The sequence below is a fragment of the Cynoglossus semilaevis genome, chromosome 17 (assembly GCF_000523025.1).
Source record: "Cynoglossus semilaevis isolate Cse_v1.0 chromosome 17, Cse_v1.0, whole genome shotgun sequence".
Lineage (NCBI taxonomy): Eukaryota > Metazoa > Chordata > Actinopteri > Pleuronectiformes > Cynoglossidae > Cynoglossus > Cynoglossus semilaevis.
Genome location: NC_024323.1, coordinates 7,014,189 through 7,029,456, shown reverse-complemented (window position 1 = coordinate 7,029,456; position 15,268 = coordinate 7,014,189). Strand labels below are relative to the sequence as shown.

At 42.0% G+C, this 15,268-nt stretch overlaps 1 long non-coding RNA gene and 2 other non-coding genes across 3 annotated transcripts in view; 2 read left to right on the top strand and 1 right to left on the bottom strand.

Moving 5' to 3' along the window:
• LOC107989880 (uncharacterized) overlaps positions 1 to 12,167 on the bottom strand; it is a 53,287-nt gene extending 41,120 nt beyond the window's left edge. The window contains exons 1-2 of the long non-coding RNA XR_001761410.2: positions 11,996 to 12,167; positions 6,727 to 7,382 (exon numbers count right to left, since the gene is read on the bottom strand). This is a non-coding gene — a long non-coding RNA (uncharacterized LOC107989880). The remainder of the gene's footprint in view (positions 1 to 6,726; positions 7,383 to 11,995) is intronic.
• Positions 3,297 to 3,366, top strand: trnak-cuu (transfer RNA lysine (anticodon CUU)). Its single transcript has one exon. It is a non-coding gene; the product is annotated as a tRNA-Lys (tRNA).
• A 153-nt stretch (positions 12,168 to 12,320) lies between the features above and the next one.
• Positions 12,321 to 12,392, top strand: trnad-guc (transfer RNA aspartic acid (anticodon GUC)). Its single transcript has one exon. It is a non-coding gene; the product is annotated as a tRNA-Asp (tRNA).
• Positions 12,393 to 15,268: the final 2,876 nt, after the last annotated feature.

The window sequence follows — 15,268 nt, the reverse complement described above, 5'->3', positions numbered from 1 at the left end:
AAGAGGAGGGGGGTGAACACTTACAGCCCCTCAGCTCTTGGTTTGTGTGACTGCATTTTGTACTCGTGCAGTAAAACGACTAAGTAACCGGCGGTGGAAACGTCTGTCCTGCCGTTGACGAAGCACAGTGACCTTGGAGGTGTGATGTCAGGCAGTGATGTCAGCCCAAAGGGGGGACGCAGCAGGTTGGGGGTGAACAACACTTCCTCTAATGTGTGACGTGAGAGGAAGTGAGAGACAGTGGGAGGAAGGAGGGAGTGTGAAGAGCCCGCCGCTCAATGCTGGTTCGTCCGCACTCCTCGATCTCTTTAAATGTTCATCTGTGAACACACAGGTTTCTACACCTGATGAAGCGACTATTTGGCCTCATTACAAAATGTGAGGCCTTTTTCTAGACTTCCTTTTTTAATATTAATCAAAGCTACTTCAAATCTGAACAGAATTCCCTGGAAATGTAACCAACCTAAAAAGTCAGAGTTAAACTGTAGAAAAGTGAAGAGCTCCTGACTCAAATACTGTTGAGAAAACCAAAACTGCAGGGTTTTTTTGCTGCTCTGGCTTCTTGACTCTTGGATTAGTTGAAGAACTATATTCTTGGGCCAGGAGACGACAATGTGGGATAGTAACAAATCAACCAGAAAGCTGTTTTCTAGTGATAACTTCAAATGTCTCCCTGACTCCAGAGGAATTTGTCCCTGTGCTTGTTTGGCAGCAGCACCAGTGACTCAGTGGGCTGACAAGTGTAAATTTCTGGATTAAAGTCCATGAACTTCCATTCACCCCTTTGCTGGTGTCTGATTGCATCCATACGTGATCTGAGTTCAGGTTTCCTCTCAAATACAGTGATGTCCAGTGGTGGTGGATGAATCCTGAGTGGACTGGTCGACCCTACGGTATACAGTCCAGAGTATTTCCACAGAGTACACAGATGATGGTTAATGATGTACGGACTTAGAAGAGCCTTTAAGATCTCCTGCTACAGACATGTTAGAAATGATCCAGTTGGTGCTTAAATGTCACCGTCAACATCACAGGCCAGGGATGTCGCTGCGACTCCGAACGGTCACAAGTCATCGCGGCTCGCTGTGCCGTTTGCTCACATCACTGAGCAGCGAGTTGAGTGGCTTTGAAGAGTGCGACATTTTCACTGTCAAAAGGACTTAGAGACGCTAGAGCGGGCCCGTGACGGCCACCTCTACTGGTGTCAGCCATGACAGGTGACAAAACAGCTGTGGAAACGGAACGGCAGGGGACAATATCTGTGTCTGTGTATGACAGAAAGAAACAAGGGGGGAGTGTCATGGAGGGAGGGAGAGACAGAGAGAGACAGAGAGACAGAGAGACAGAGAGATAATAGATTTTCCCAGTGGGCGGAGTTAAGTAGTGAGAAGTTGATACATCACCGTAACAGAGATTTATGTTCTTTTAGAAGAAATAAGAGCTGGGAGAAAAAATGTTGGAAAAACAGAACACTGTCCTAATTTTTAAATTCAATAAAAACAATTTCATCTTTTTAATAATCTAAATTTTTAAAAACAATTTCATCTTTTTAATAATCACACCTTTGCATTAGGTGTTGATCTACAGCAGCTATATTTGACTACATCCACCAAAGGCTCAGTGTGTAGTTAATGAAGGTGCGTCTAACCCTGCATTAAACTGGGATTGGCTACAGCTGAGACCAAGACCCCTGAAAAAGACTAGGGTGTGTGTGTGTGTGGGGGGGGGGTGTGTGGGGGGCGGGGGGATTGGAGGGTCCCTAAATATCAAGTTTGTATTTTATTTTATGGTATTTTATTTTAGAAAAACAATCATTCTGTTCACTCCTCTTTTCAGTGCTTGACAAAATGGAATTTTTAAATTTCTTTCATGCATCAATAAGCCCTCAAACTAAGTCAAACAAAAATTAGTTTCAAAAATACTGAGAAAGCATAAGGCTGTGAAACTGCCACAAAAACAAACAAACATCTTAAACAAAATACCAAACAAAACTTCTCAGGAAAACCAATTCATTTTGTCCTTTATCAGAGAGTGTACGAGACTTTCTGTAAAACTGGGATTTTCACAGGGCTTAAAAAACCCAGTGAGTTTGGGAAAGTGAAACAGGTGGCGTGGGATGAATGTGTGTTGGATTTGGTGTCAGGCTAATGTGGGTGAGCAGGTGTGAGGGTGGATGTTTCTGGGGCAACAGGACTGAGGGGCCTTCTACGATCACATTCAAATCAATGTCAGGGAAAGGGGGCGCTATCAACTACGACTGGCTAATATCCAACATTTTTATATGTTCTTCACAGTCGGTCACTTCACTGTGACGGGTCAACAGTATTCATTCAGCACAGTCAGCAGTTTTCTATTCACTCAGACATGTTGACAGAAACCACACAGACACAGCTGCATTTCAGTTCAATACTCAAGTTCACAAGGAAAAAAATGCAGATGATTTTTAATCACTGTCCCAAAGGCGTCTATAACTATCTGCTAATAAATGTTCATAAAAAAGAATTTTCTTTTTCTGCCTCGTGCCCTGCAGTAATTTTGCTTCCTTTCAGTCTTGGATCCCAAAAGACAATTATTTTCAGATTATTGCCTCTTGGCTAACAAGCATATGGCTAATAATAACTATGTGCACATGAATGCAGGTTGTTTTTTTTTTTTGTTTGTTTGTTTTAAATGCCAGAAGCAAAAGTATTTCTGTGTTCTGTCACATTTACCTGAGCGACAAAGGCTGCTCAAAATCAGGTAACAAGATAGGACACCGGGAAAAGAGAGCAGGTAACGAGGCGTCTCCTCAAATTGTTCTCTCTTCACTTGACTTTTCTGGTTGACCTGCAGCTTCCATCAGCAGTGACCCCAGTCAGGGTAATCCAGCAGGAAGCAGAATTGTTCCCGATCGACAAACAGATCATTTATAAAACAAACACTCGCAGTCGCCTTAAACCCTAACCCTCTTACGCACGGCCCTGCGTCGTACAGTCACCTCTAACAGAGATGTTGTGTGACGGCCGACTGTTGTCTGTCAACAGAGATTATCTGCAGACGTGTCCGTGTGCACGTCTGCGTACGCAGGTTCGGAGCCAGTGTTTGTTTGCACCCATTGTTGTATCTGAGCCGATGGATTAGACGTGACATTGGTAAAGACGGCCGACGTGTGTCAAGGGGCGACGTGTGTCCAGATGAAAGTCTTGGTCAAAAAAAAGGCTCAAAACCTGATAAAGTACACTGTCAAATACTGCAATATTGCTTATCGCCTCAGTCTATCGCAGTATTCTTGAATTGTGGAATTTTCAAACACATGAGCCCGGCTAGCTCAGTCGGTAGAGCATGAGACTCTTAATCTCGTCGTGGGTTCGAGCCCCACGTTGGGCGGAGCTTTTTCCAGAAGTGCAATACAGTATCTCTGACAGGAGTCAACACATGACCTTAATCTTTAGGTAAACTATAAAAAAAGAAAACTGTCATTTCCCAGCCCGGGGTCACTAAGGTAGATCTATTGACATATGTAAATATTTCATATATATTGATATGTAAACTTAAATATGTAAATGTATGTTCATAAATGTTATACTTTTTCCCTGAGTGAAAAGTGACTCTAATACCTGGAATTGCTGCTCACACAAATTAAAAATAACATATTGGGATTTATAAATAAAGTGTGACTTTAATTTACTCCTGCCCGTTCTGGGCGTGAGAAGGATTTCTTTCTGAAGGAGTTGCCAAAAGAGAAGATGGCAGGAAATGAAAATGCACACACTCAACTGTTTTTTCCCTCATCTTTCCTGGACTAATTGCGTACAACCACAAATGAGAAAACACACACAGACACACTTTTGTGTTTTACCGTCCTGTTCAAGGACACATCAGTCCTCACATCTGTATCCTGGTGCTCTCTTCACTGTGTTTAGTGTTGTCATTTCAGTACTTCATTTTCTGTCTGCGTATGTTTGTCTCCTCCACAGTGGAGACTAATGTCAACCTGCAGCTGTTCACTGGTCTTTTGAACCATGTGTTGAAGCCACATGGTCTATTGTTGTTACTATAAATAAGAAACAAATCATTAAGATTTGATCATTTTCCCTGTTACTGTTTTTTTTTCCTTCCCTGTTGTTGGTGTTCGTCTCTGCAGTCTTTCCATTTTCTTTTGTCTTTGCCCTTCGCTCATAGAATATCGACAGTTCCAGCTTCATAACCTCCTCTCCCCCAGTCCCTCTCCCTCTCTCTGTCTGACTCGCTCTTCGTCTGGCCTTCACGGGAGCCTCTCAGGGCACAGTATGTGGCTGCTCTGGCCACACACTTGTCAAACATAAACCGATCATTTCACCAAACTGAATAATACACACATTCACCGCAGGCCCCTCGTCTCCTCTGCCCACCTCTCGACGCTCCCTCGAGCCGCGTGCAATTTCCATCTCCATGCCTTCTGCTCTTCCCCATCTCTCCCCAAACATCTCCCCGGATCTTTGCGCTCTTGCACCTTTCTCAACTTCATCTTTGCCGCACCATCAATCACTGTGTGTCCTCCCACTCTGACTTTTTTCCCCTCATTTTATACACAGATATTTTACTCACTTTCTGTGTCAACACCGTTAATCTTAGGTCAGCGTTAGCTGCTTTAATCAAATAAATATAGGTGTCCCCTCTGTCGCCCCTGCAGTGAGTTATAATACTATTTAGAACCAGACTATTGGTGTGAGTCAATGTGTGCCGTGTGTACATTATACATCCTGCAAACATGCCGTACAAAAGGTGTGTCACTGACCTCACTGTCATACCTCTGATTGTTTTTTTACAGCTCCACTCTACATTTGTGAAACCAACTGTTAGCTGCCAAAGACACAAAAACACTATGACACACTAAGACCCATCACAGAACACGTAGCTGTAGCTCAGGACGCAGATGGGGTTTATCTTCCAGGGCGGTTGCGGGTTCAAAGGCCACTGGAGTGAAAGCTGAGGTAATGACCCTCTGCAGGTACGGACAGTACACAGTACATATACTGCATACTTGCTGAGTGAAACGTTAGTATCTGCAAGATGATCAGTTTACTACTGTAATACTTTGAATTTGAACAAATGGTGTATACGATGCTGAAAGTTTCACTACTAACTTTTAACCTAAAAATAGCACCAACAGCCATGAGACGCTTTTGTCCATGCAAGAACCAGAGACTGCTACAGCCAATGAAAGTGATGTGAGAGGGAGGGCTGATGTCCTGGCCAGATCCAGCTTTGTTCCAGATGGGCAGTTGCCCACGGTGGCATCTTGTCAGGAAACAGTACAAAGTGTCAAAAACAGGTCCAAATATCATCATATACAGCAAAATTGGTCTTCTCCCACCAACGTGCCTTTGAGAAAATAGGGGTCTGAAGACACAACCTGTACACAAGGCATGGGGCCGTTATTTAACGCCACCTTTCTCTCTTAAATGGAGAATTCAGAACGTAGCAATGAGTGAAAAATGAAAATGGAAATGGAAATAGAAATCAAATATTCATACGACGTCAAACAATTAGGTGTGGAAATCTGCCCGAGCAACATATGGGCTCACGTTGGCCACAGGCTGATATAAATGATTGGCATTACTGATGCTTTGTTCCAAAGGTCAGAGTTCATTTTACATAATGCCTGCCAGCTGCTTCTCATTTTGCTTTTCATTCATCCATCCATTCATCCATCCTTGCATTCATCCGTTCACTGCTTTTCTATACGTGAGGGCGGAGCTGGAACCAAACCTGAGGAGACGGACCAAACATTCAGAACCACTTACAGATAACAAAGAATTCTGAATTCTAGGGACACGAGCTGGTGATCTTTTTGCTGTGAGGCGTCAGTGCTAACCCACCGCTCCACAGTGTCGCCCTGTTATTGTGCAGCACTGTAGAATTTCATTAGAACATTTATCAGAATCTGAGGTTGGAGGTGGGAGTGAGCGGTTACAGCGTGTTTGCCTGTGTGCACAATCCAATTACTCTGTATTATAGACTTTAAGATGGCAGTTTGAACACAGTCACTTACAACAGGCACAGGAGGCAGCGAGACGACGAGTCGGTCTCTACCCAATGAAAAATATACGACAGCAAATGTCCCCTTAACCCTAAATATTTAAATAATAATGTAGGTGAAGAGAGGAGAGGGAAGGAGGGGGGAGGAGGGGGAGACAGCAGTGATCCCTCCAGTGATCCCATACTGACTGTGGTCAGATATTTGCACCACTGGACCCGTCTTTTCTGAAGCCCCAGTATCAGCCTCACTGATCAGGTACAGATGGACTGATGACTGTGGTTCTGGCCTGACTGAACAAACGGCCAGGAAAACTTTCTGTGCGTCAGTGCGTGTGGGGAAAAAAAAGTGTTCTGAATTAAATCCTGCAAATAAGGAATGGTTGTCTGTTTTATGATTGTCTTCACTGACAACATGGCACAGATCATGTTTACAATAATAGTCTGAGGTCCATTCACAGAGTGTTTTTATCGGTTTGCTGCCATGATCATAATCGCATAAAAAAAATGTGAGATAAAAAAAAATAACCACTTTACGCATCACGGAGCCTACAGGTCCAGGAAGTGTGAGATAAAAAAAAAACACTTTATGCATCACGGAGCCTACAGGTCCAGGAAGATCTTCCTGTGAGCTTTTTTTTTTTTTTTTTTTTTTTTCCAGAACCATGCAGCATCAAAACCATCACCAACAAGAGGCGTAAAAGACACCAAATATTAAAGAGAACTTACCTTGTCTGACATTAAAAAGGTGTGTCCGGCGTTTACTGAGCAGAACAGCCGCTGTTGTTCCCGCGGTGACACACCTGCCCGGTCAACACCATGGAGACTCTCTATCCTCTGGCCATTTGTAATAACGCTGCGCACGGAGGCGAGAAAACCCGAGCAGGTCCTTGAGATGCCGCGGTGCAAAGCGCCGGAGCCCCGATGGAAGATCCGGTTGTGCGCGGCCGCCCTGGTGACTCTGTGTGACGCGCACTGGTGCTCACTGGACCTTCAATGGACAGGAAGCTCAAAATGAAATTCTCCCTCTGCTTCCTACCAGGTGATCTTTATCCACAGGCTTCGCGGGATCATCTGGACAAACGCAAATGCCAAAAAAAAAGAATACGAAAAATCAATTGAAGTTCTACTTTACGCGCAAAGGGAATGTAACCACTTTTTTCCACTGTGATTACGTTGACTGTGCAGGCGTAAAAAGTCCTCCATGTCAAAAAGAATCATCTCTGTCAGAAGTCCCGTTTTTGACCAGGGTGTCCATCTTCATCTCCTCTATTTGTCATCACATCAGGCAATTCCCAGAAGACTCCCGATCCCAAAGGCAATCCTCAACTTGTTATTCCCGTACGCTGTATCCACAAGGTGTGACTGTTTCAAACTCTGATCACCTGCAGGTTAGAAAGAAAACACAGCCCATTAGTCTGGGCTTCACCTCATTGTGCGTCCAGTCATCCCTGGAAAGGTGGATGGTACGCGACAGGGAGGCGCATTCGTTAAGGCAGACTCTCAAAAAAACAAGTAAAACTGTGTAGGAAGAAATGATTCTTCACACTGATCGACTACAGGAAAAGTGGATCTTCTCCGCTTTTCCTCCACAGTCCAGCGGCTTCAGTTTGTCCCACACGCGTCAAAACCCGGTCTTTGGGCTAAATTCTCTGTAAAGATTTTGGAGCGGGAGGAAAAGAGAGAGAGAGAGAGAGAGAGAAGGGGAGAGAGAGAGGACAGAAGGAAGGGAGGGAGGGGGACTTTAAGGCAGCAACAGAAGGAAAGGTAACTGCTGATTGGGGGCCGTACAGCTGGTTATGTCGCAACATATTCATTTATCTGCTCTCCATCTTTTGTTACGGCAGTAAATCACTGTCCCCGAGAATTAGTCTGGATGGAGAAAATTAGCTGCTCTCTGCATTTCTTTTGTGTGTGTGTGTGTGAGAGAGAGGGGGGGGGGGAGAAAGAGGGGGGTCTAGGGAAAATGGTTTATGACAGATTAAATATTTGATGAGGCGTGCTTATACCCTCATAACCAGTTCACACCAGCCCTGTAATGTGACTGTGACACAGGAGGTTAAGGTATCATGGACGGTGAGAGGAGTGGGGGCAAAGGGGGGGGCATGAAAAAAGAGAGGGAGAGAAACGGGGGAGCTAGAGAGAATAAGATAAAGAGAGAGAGCTTTGGTTTGGGGGGGGCTACAGGCAGACGTTAGATGTTTCCATCAGAGTGGTCAAGTGAACGAACAATCACAGCACGAACCCTCAGAGTTACAGGACTTTAATTCATGCAGCACGTGTGTGTGTGTGTATGAGGGGCGCACTGCGGATCGCGCTGCTAAGTGGGTGGCGACACCTTAGAACAACACTATTGAATTGTGTGTGTGTGTGTGAGTGAGAGAGAGAGAGAGAGAGAGAGAGAGAGAGGGAGAACAAGGAAGGCAGCAGCCACAGTTTTTGAAGTCGTGCGTCCTTTGACGCCCCTCTTTCAGCACCACGGACAGCTCATCAGTGTGCGGGCTCTTTCTAACGCTCCACAGCGGACTGAGAACTTCTGTTGTTTCCTCCTTTTCATCTACAAGCCCCCATTTCTACCTTCCAAAAATGCAATAAAAGCAAAAATATGTAAATCAGCAGCACAATGGAACCTTCCAGAAAACCACAAGGACAAAATGTTTCCAAGAACCAACTTCATTCTTTACAACTTATTACAGAAAAGAATGGACGGAGCCACATTTACCACCAGGCCAAAGATCACTGCGACATCCAGCTTTGAATCCCTTTCCAAGTTCAGCACAATATGCTGAACAATGTGCCAAATTATACTTCAAAAGCTGTTTTTTTATTTTGGATTAACCCTAGTAGACCGTCAGCCTCCTTCTGACCTTATCCCCTGAACTCTCCACTGTTACATCAATTGTCTCCTTTATCTTTTTCTGTTTCTCAGGCCAGAAAAGTCCATGACACAGGTCCACAGCCAAAGACTACACCTTTTTCTTCAGCCTCTAAAGTCAAACAGTTCCTCTGGTCTGCTGATTTCTACCAGTAAATAAGTCGGCACTGCCTAAAAACTACACATCATAGCACTGTCTTTACTGCAGTACCTTTAACATTACTTCTTTGTGCTCTGTATTTCTAACTGTATCTTAGTGTAAAGTTCGTTGGCTGTTTGTAATATCGCTGAGTCATTCAACATACATTTGACAGGTGGCACAGATTTAAAATCACTCCGGCAACGACAGCATTCCTCAAACCCAAGGTCACGTCACAACGGGAGCTGAAAGTCGCTCAACTTGATGATCAAGCACACGTGTTAGTTTTAGGCACTTTCCACATGTAGTGACAGCAAAATACCTACTATGGCACTTTTATACATCACAAAAGAGGAAATAAAAGACTGGAGGCATGAAAATTGTATGTTTTGCCATTGTGAGGGTATGACTAATTCAAGGCTTCTTGTGCAGAAATACCCCCGGTTGCCAGCCTGAGGTAAAGTGCGTTATTCATAAGTTGTGAATAATTGAGGTTTAGGAGCACATGAGGAAGTGTGTTGGGGGGGGGGGGGCAGGGGGGGGGATTTGCTGAGTCTGTGAAGAAATACAAAGCTTGGGTCAGGCAATTAGCAGGAAGAACAAAGACGCCACGATAGGCACCAAGTGTGTTTTAATAATAAAGAAGATGGCACTTCTTTCAGAATATCATTAACCACAGACTCCATATGACACTGGATGATTTAGACTTTTTTTTTGGTAATTTTGTTTTGTCACAACAGTCAAAAAATACTAATTGGAAACAGTGTGAGAATATCTGAAGACATGCAAAGCACAGAGAAGGGATGTCGCATCATGTTGCACTGCATCACATCATAGCACATCACGTCACCGAGTGTCACTTCACATCCATCACATCAGGTCCTTAATGTCAGCACGACTGGAGTCGCAACAAAGACAATGACACAGAAACAACACAGTCATGAAACCTGATACAATTATAAGTAAAAGATTGTTTGGATTTTTTATGGCTGTACTGAAAAGTTGTTATTCACAGACTGTACACACACTACAAACATGGTTAACACGCAGTGTGCAAAGACAAGTCAAGTCGACTCAAACGTGTTTGTTCAGCTTTAACGAGCAACACTCATTTTGCACCAATGAAAACATTGCATGAATGAAATAATTACTTACTTTAACAACTCTGACTGAATCGATATAAAATTATAACTGAATTTGTTTTTAGGACTAATACAACGTTGAACTGATGTGTGTTGATTATTATCCCGGCAAAAGAGTTTTGTTAGTGCAGAAAAATGGACTAACAAAATTATAGTAATAATTTAGAAAAAATTCCAAAAAATACATCACAACTAAGTGATTTCTAATTGGTTTGTTTTTCATGTTCTCATCTTCTAGATGTTTGAGCAACACCAGTGGAAATGGGTAATTTTTTTATTCTGAGAAAATGTGTTTTGATTATTTTTTTCAACCGCTAATTAATGTCACCTTTTACGACTGATTTAAGTTTTATGAGTCTATAAAAACTCCCGAGCTACAGTTTTAAATCATTCACTCATTCAGGTGTTAAGACACATTTTTTTCTTCAGCAAAGAGGATATTCATCCATCCTTCCATGTTTGCTGTGCCTGCATTCAGGAAAAATACAAACAAACCATGAAATCTTCCCGTCCATGTTTACTCTCACCTGCCACTGAAGAGCGAAACCAATGTGACTCAGTCTGTTTACAGCTTCACTATTTCACTTCACACACACTCACATACACACACGTAACCATACACACAGACAGCGCACACATACATTTTGATTACAGTCTCATTTCACAGTCTGCTCTTTACCTACCCAGCATTCCCCTGGAGGGATTGAGTAAATAGAAAGCTAGTTTGCACTTTCCATTATGGCCTAATTCTATTGCGCAGGCGGCTCTTATCGATCCAAACATCGAGGCAGACATGCAAGACAAGAACCAGCAGCAACAAGCATGACACGAGGCAATGTCACACTCCTTCCCATACAATATTTAAAACTTCTGCTGCTCATGTTGAACACAGTGCTAACATCCACGCCTGGCTGCGGCTCCGAGGAGCAGTATTATTTAGATTGATGAAAGTGACAGAAAAGTTTCGCCTAGAGTCTTAAAACATGTAGAGCAATGTTGCTCTTCAGATCTGTGGTTTATTTAAAACACCAGGAAAGGGATATTCATGTACTGTGACAAAAGACATAGGTAGGGGGCGCCCCCCGATCACCCGCAAGGCGGTTGCAGCAAGGCAACTAAATTCCAATTTCAATATCCTTCCTTATTTGCCTCAGTAAGAATATGGGGCTGAATGAAATGAAAATTTAGTCAGTGTAACGGGAATAACATTTTTGTGGAACGTTTCAAATTGTACTGTAAGGTTCAGGGTAGTTTTGAAACAAAACAAAACTGTTCACTACACAGAACACAGACTCATGTATGAGAAAAACTAGCACAGCACCTGCTGCTCTCTGTCTTTTCTGGTTTATTTGAATGTTTTACAGTGGTCAAAATGAAGGAAATTTTTTTTTCCAAAATGTGCTATTTTAAAGTAAATGAAAAAGTTCTCTTTCAACTATTTCAACTGCACAAAACCATCTACCGTTGATAATAAAATTGGAATATATTGTACAACCACCAAGACACTTTTACTTAACTTTTAAGTTAAATTAAATGCCCATAACTGTTGATTAGAGCCTTGATATTTATTTGTGATATTTATTTAATATTGTTACCAAATTGGAATGTTATGAGGCCTACAAGACAAAACATATTCCAAAGCAAATGAGCTGCAGTGTTATCTGCCTCGTGAGGATCTCACTGCACAGTGAGACATGTCAATGCTAGCTTGAGCTAAAAACAACAAACAAACAAAGTTAAAACGGTGGTTATAAAGTGTTGTGAACACTTTTCTTTTTCATGCAAACTGGTTTTTTTTGTCCTTCAAATACTGTATGTAAAACTGGGGTGTTCTGTTCCCACCTTTTCGTTCGTCAGATGTTGATTAATACTGCTGCACTTGCTGCTGCTCCAGATGTTACAACAGTAGCAATTAGCGACAGCGGGTCAGAGGTTCTTAAAGTTGAGCGGATGAGCTTCATGTACACTTCCTGTATGTGTTTCAGAATAAACGCTCCGAAAACGGTTACGCAGTCAAGTCTTAATAAAAGTATCAGTTGTTCGCATATTCTTTTCTTTGGCACGTGTGTTTTTGTGGTAACTGGTACAACACAGTGATTGAGATATTATTATTATGAGAATTAAGGTGATTACGTTCAATTCAGTTTTATAGTACGCTCCACTCAGTTCCTCGTTAGTATAGTGGTGAGTATCCCCGCCTGTCACGCGGGAGACCGGGGTTCAATTCCCCGACGGGGAGGCTAAAATTATTCTTAATTTTCCGAGGGATTAATAAAGATCTATCCATATCTATATATCCATATATATATACATTTATTTGTCAGTACGGTTGGTATAGTGTAACTTTACTTCCTCATGCGTTAGCATCAGGTGGCAATGGAGTTCCATTACTGCCACCTTATGGCTCTATATTTATATATATATATATATATATATATATATATATATGAAGACCTTTTTCATCTGGTAGCATCTCCACCACTTGCATAAGACAAAGAAAATACCAAACAATAAATATAGTAATTGTGCTGTCAATACAGACTGGAGCTCGATTAAAGAGACTAGGAGGATTACTTTGGATGGGATATTATTATACATTCTATGATTATTCATAGAAATATGTGCATTAGGGCCTCGCTGTGAACAAGACGTACAGTAAATATAAACAACTGTGAAATATGTTGTCAGTCCAAAATTAAACTGTGGTAAACGATGTCAAACTATAGGGAATAGCCTGGATTTAAAAAATCCCCATTCATGAGTCTTCTCTGTATTTAGACAACTTTATTTTACTGCCCATTATGTTTAGTTTATCACTGACAGACACCAGCGGCCTCATCATAATCACTGTGTGATGATTGTCAGCTCCTCCGTGCAGTTTTGTCACTTTGAACAATGTCTCACTTGACAGCTCTGCTCTCACAAAAGTTTATGGAGCAGAATTTTACTGTATTATTTATCCCGTGCTGCTAGAATGACAGCATCCTGGGAGGTATATTGTTTCATTTAGCCACTTATAGATATGAATCAAGAACCCCCATCCACAAATCTGTCCAGCACTGACTTGATTTGCAGAAAGATGTTTGGAACGGTGTGACCAAGCATGAAACAAGGCATAATAAATGTAGGTTTCACAGCTACCTGATGGACACTGTAATAAATGACTGATACCCAAAGGCACTCACTCACATTTAGAACATTGTTTATGGGGGGCTTTGATTTTAAATCCAGTTTTTAAGGAGAGTTAGTTTGATAGTGTGACTCATTACATGCCTTCAAGGAGAAATGTTTTCCCTTGATGTTTCTAAGTGTGATCATTGTGTGATCATTATGTGTTCATGTGTTAAATTACACCAAAACTGTGAACTATGTATATATATACACCAGGTTGTCACTTTTTTTGTGTTATCTTCATCAAAATAAAATATATATATATATCCCGATATCACACCACAAACACTCTATGCTGATGATACTTATTCATTCCCAACAGACAAGTGAAACAACAGTGGCCAATAAACACAACACTTGCAACATAACAGAGGTGGTTAAAATCTGTCAAGGATAAATTCTGTGTAATGGCCGACCTATTTACTTGCACATTTACTGTTTTTCCCGTAACTGTTACAGAGGCAGCTCTCTCCTGGATTTTCCCAGGTGCAGGCTGTAAACAGCAGGGTTGATAATGCTAACTTTACAGTACTGTTTGACCTCCATATGTGCCACGCAGTGAAGCCCTGGTGCTTGACATTTGAAGAGGCTCTCTTCATGCAAAGGTCACCTGTGCTGTTGTTTATACATGTGATACACACACACACACACACACGTGTCACAGCAAGACAAATCCAGGATGGCGTAACCTCCAAAGCGTCACTGAAGTTGTGTGTCCTATGGATTTCTGCTGCTGCAGATTGACACTTTGGAATTGTTGTCCTTTAGAAATAGAACCTGGAGAACCTGGAATGAGCATGTTTGTGGAACTAAACCAGCACACTGAGATTTTGTAGACACATTGCAAACGTTGTTACATGTACATTACATGTACATCAAACTTTGTTACATGTACATTACATGTACATCACATCTACAATTCTCTCAACATTTTCTGTGTTGCAAACACAGAAACATACAATAGGCAGTCTGAATAAAGTCACGTACAAGCTAGGCTAACTCTGCTAGCATTTGGGTTGGAGCTGCACTTCACCAATGCTTACTTTTTACCTAGTATATTTGGCTCCATGCTATATTTTGTACATCAAGTTAAAGCCACAGTTATTGCGTAATCCATAGTGTATCGAGGGTACATTGAGGTTTTGTACTATCACGGTACTCAGATGAGTCGAAGGTAAGGTGAGACAGCCTTGCAGAATATGGATCCAGAACTGCAGTCATCTCAGGGTGAGCCCACGCACATCTCAATATGTGGCTGATAGCTACTGTGTAAAAATCTGGAGTCATGCTGGCGCTAAATATAGACGGAGAATTTATGTAAGCTAAGGTGAATCATCCCATTCCACACACATTTCAGTACATCTACTGTCACACACACACACACCACGTCACTGACAGGGAAACACAGTGATGTGTGTTAGACATCCTCCATACTCTAAGGATCGGATTTAGAAAACAGCGTATGTCTGTCGTCTGCCTGCTGAGAACACACATTTTCACAGAAGGTTTATTTGTGTGTAGGTGTGTTTTACCAGGGCATTTAATAAGCCAGGTGATTTGGATGTGTTAATCCAAGCCCTGTTTTATAGCGTGATAGACCATGGATCAACTGCAATAAAAGATGAAGAGACAGGGGTTATATTTTACAGATTTTCCTGTATTTCTTTGTTTCATAAAGCTGAAAAAGTATATGTGAGTAAAGATCAGGTGTGGTGATCAGTAGAGTACTCAGGACCACATACTTGTACAAGTACAAAGCCTTTTTGAAACCACTGCAAAGGTCTGTTGGTTTTGTGTCAACACATATACATATTGAAAACACATTGAACAGATTGATTAAGTGGTAAAGTTATATATTTTCATTAAAAAAAACATTTCCTTCTGACAAACTTAAACCCGACAACTTGGTCCCGACATCAGTGTTTTTTGTTTACGAATTTGTAA